Below are 4464 nucleotides of genomic sequence, written 5' to 3' on the forward strand. Positions count from 1 at the left end.
CCCGGTCTCTCTTTCTCTCGTCTCTCGCTCTTTGTTCTCTCTCTCTCTCTCCGATTCTCTCTCTCATCTCTCTCTTCTCTCTCTCTTCTCTCTCTCTCTCTCTCTTTCTCTCTCTCTCTCTCTCTCTCTCTCTCTCTCTCACTCTGTGTGTGTGCGTGTGTGTGTGCGTGTGCGTGTGCGTGTGCGTGTGCGTGTGCGTGTGCGTGTGCGTGTGCGTGTGCGTGTCTCTGTGTGTATTACCGCATATGTTTTGCTCTGCATATAAACAGATCTTGGCAAGTCATGCTTACGGTTGTATCCTGCCGCACGCGTGTGATATGCGTATACTTCATCAACGCCGGCTATTAATCATCTAGGCGAAAGACACGCCTACATGGTTTTCTCCGTAAGTTCGTAAGGAATGAGTGTGGTGAGTACAAACGTGCTTCGCTCGCTCTTCCAAAATACCATCTGTTTTCTTTACGCTTACCTAGCTTATTACCTTTACTTATTACTGCCATTACTACCGCATACATTTCTTCCAAACTGCATGCAGGCGCCCCTTCGCACACTCCGGTATCAGGATTCAGTATCAGGAATTCAGATAGATTTGAGCCAATGAGCGAGAGAAGCGCCATCTGTCGTGGAGTTTGCATTTCTTCAAGTAAATATTCACGTGGTGAGTCACGTGATCAGATCATCACGTGATCAGAAAATCGGCTGCGACTCAAGCACCTAGTCCCTATAATCATGTTTCTGCTTATTGATTTCGAGTTTCTTAATCTGCCTAGATGCAAATTACCCACTGGCAGGGTTATATAGTTTGATTGTGAGTCGGTTCACTTACAATATATACTTCTTAATAATATATAGTACTGTAGCCTAACTTATGATCAAAGCAGCCGTAGCAAGTGGATCAATCTAATGGGAGGCGTAATGTGTGTGTGACATTAACAATGTCCATTCAATTCGTCCACATATGACATATGACATATCCACATGTCACCAAGCATCACACAACCACACAACAACGGGCGTAATGACTGTCTAACCGTGTCGCATGTTGACAACAGTTTCTAGGGCTGGGTTTACACATCGCCACGGGGTGCGTATAACACACTAGCAGCGAACGTGGTCACGGCATTGATGCGACCTCTAGTGACGACCTATCTATGAATTAGGAAATGATTATAGCTGTCACATGGACGGCCGTCAGGGGGCAGCAGATGTCCCTGTCTACCAGTATACCTCCTCCTGCTCTTCTTCTTCTTCTTCTAGTTCTCCTCCTCCTCCTGCCTCCTGCTCCTCCTCCTCGCTCCTCCTGCCTCTCTGCCTCACTCCCCACCCACCTCCTCCGTCCTCTTCCCACCTCACTCCTATCTGCAAAGTGAATCAGCAGCGTACGTAGACACATCTCCCCTCATAGGTAACGTACTAAACATGCATTGCGTAATCCAACGATATTTGTTTATCACGACATTTGAGATGGTGTTTTCTGCACACCGTCTGTCGTGGTTTCTTGTGCGCTAACAAGCGGCATTTGGCGCTAACTAACGACCTCACAGGTCAACTATCTACCTATCGATAACAAGCGGCATTTGGCGCTAACTAACGACTCACAGGTCAACTATCTACCTATCGATAACAAGCGGCATTTGGCGCTAACTAACGACCTCACAGGTCAACTATCTACCTATCGATAACAAGCGGCATTTGGCGCTAACTAACGACCTCACAGGTCAAACTATCTACCTATCGATAACAAGCGGCACATTTGGCGCTAACTAACGACCTCACAGGTCAACTATCTACCTATCGATAACAAGCGGCATTTGGCGCTAACTAACGACCTCACAGGTCAACTATCTACCTATCGATAACAAGCGGCATTTAGCGCTAACTAACGACTTCACAGGTCAACTATCTACCTATCGATAACAAGCGGCATTTAGCGCTAACTAACGACCTCACAGGTCAACTATCTACCTATCGATAACAAGCGGCATTTAGCGCTAACTAACGACCGCACAGGTCAACTATCTACCTATCGATAACAAGCGGCATTTGGCGCTAACTAACGACCTCACAGGTCAACTATCTACCTATCGATCACAAAGAGTCAGAAACGCTAGCAATTATTATTCCACTTCTTTACACCATTTCATACAGCTGTCCCTAACACGGTATATAGAGATACCCAGAACGAGTTACGCGACTAGATGGCAGGCTTTAAGCCTCGTTCACACGAGACCTCGTATTTCTGAAATACCAGATTTGCGAAATACCGAATCTGAGACAAATACGCGGCCGAGCGTTCACACGCTGATTCGCGGCTCCAGAAATACGGTATTTGCGAGCTGCGAGCTGCTTTAACGATCAAGCGAACAATGCGAAATAAACAGATGCAATGCGCACCAACTGCCGATAAAATACGTAAGACTGGTCCGCGCTCGACAGTTCCACTCGCATTACACTGGAACTGTCGAGGCGCGACCAGTCTATAAAAACGCGGCTTCAGAAATCCGGTATTTAGCGTTCACATGAGGAAATGCGCGGTCCAAGAAATCCGGTATTTCTCAGCACGGCAAATTATTCGGGGTCTGGGAAGCCTCGTATTTACATGAAATACCGGATCTGTTTAGATACCGTATTTCTTGGGCCCTCGTATTTTGCCTCGTGTGAACGCTAAATACCGGATATCTTGCTACGTGTGAACGCGGCTTTAATCTACATATGTGAATTAGGCGTATATATATATAATATTATATATATATATATTATTATATATATATATATATATATATTAGTATATATATATAAATATATATATATACAAGAGCGTATTAAGATCTTCTTAACACGCTCTTGATATATATTATCTGTATATATGTGAATTAGGCGTGTACATATATGTATATATATATATATATATATACGATATATTATATTAATGTTGGAAATCTATAAAAACTGAAATAATGACTCGATCTCAGAATAATGGTTACAATCGGGTACAAAACACGACACCATTTTCACGCAGTTAATAGTTGCGTTCACACGGTCATGGTTTGGCTCGAGCCAAATGTGCTAAATTTGGCTCGGGCCAAATTTGGCTCAGGCCGGTTTGAGTCGGAGCGTTCACACGTACGCAAGTACTGTCTGTAAAATTCAAATTCAAATTCAAATAAATTTTATTGCACAAATATCTCACAGATACTTTGGCAGTATGTCGCGAGATGGCGTTATGTACGATTCAGAGTGTTTACTTCCGTTCCGAGTTCAATTATCAATCTTGAAAACATGCATCCTGATCAAATTTTTCGAATTTTTATACTGTTTTGGACTTTATTTCGTCGAAGTACACGTTCGACACTTGCGGCATCTACAGCTCAATCGATTCTACCGCTCTACCGCTTGCCGAAAGCTGGTACTAAAATTTGGCTCGGGCCTGGTCCGACGTTTTCGACGGCTCAGGCCAAAAACGTCCGTGTGAATGCGCCTTATGTTACCAGAGCATATGATTGTTTAGAATCAGTGGGTTCGTTGTCATGCCACCGTGACGTCATCACTTCGGAGCTCTGTAGACAGGGACATCTGCTGCCCCCTGACGGCGTCCATGTGACAGCTATAATCATTTCCTAATTCATAGATAGGTCGTCACTAGAGGTCGCATCATGCGTGACCACGTTCGCTGCTAGTGTGTATACGCACCGCCGTGGCGATGTGTAAACCCAGCCCTAGAAACTGTGTCAACATGCGACACGGTTAGACAGTCATTACCCCGTTGTTGTGTGGTTGTGTGATGCTTGGTGACATGTGGATATGTCATATGTCACATGTGGACGCATTGAATGGACATTGTTAATGTCACACACACATACGCCTCCCATTAGATTGATCCACTTGCTACGGCTGCTTTGATCATAAGTTAGGCTGACAGTACTATATATTATTAAGAAGTATATATTGTAAGTGAACCGACTCACAATCAAACTATATAACCCTGCAGGGTAATTTGATCTAGCGAGATTGAGAAATTCGAAAGAATAAGCAGAAACATGATCATGGACTAGGTGCTCGAGTCGCAGCAGATTTTCTGATCACGTGATGATCTGATCACGTGACTCACCACGTGAATATTTACTTGAAGAAATGTTGCGGTAATAATGGCAGTAGATAAGTAAAGGTAATAAGGAAGATAAAGGTAAAGACAACAGATGGTATTTTGGAAGAAGAGCGAAGGCACTCTTGTACTCACCACACTCATTCCTTGCGAACTTCGAGATAAAACCATGTAGGCGTGTCTTTCGCTAGGTGAGTAATAGCCGTTGATGAAGTATACGCTATATCACACGCGTGCGGCAGGATACAACCGTAAGCATGACTTGCCAAGATCTTGTTATATGCAGAGCAAAACATATGCGGTAATACACACAGAGACACGCACACGCACACGCACACGCACACGCACACGCACACGCACAC

The sequence above is a fragment of the Priapulus caudatus genome, unplaced genomic scaffold (genome assembly GCF_000485595.1).
Source record: "Priapulus caudatus unplaced genomic scaffold, Priapulus_caudatus-5.0.1 Scaffold935, whole genome shotgun sequence".
In the NCBI taxonomy this organism is placed as follows: domain Eukaryota; kingdom Metazoa; phylum Priapulida; class Priapulimorpha; order Priapulimorphida; family Priapulidae; genus Priapulus; species Priapulus caudatus.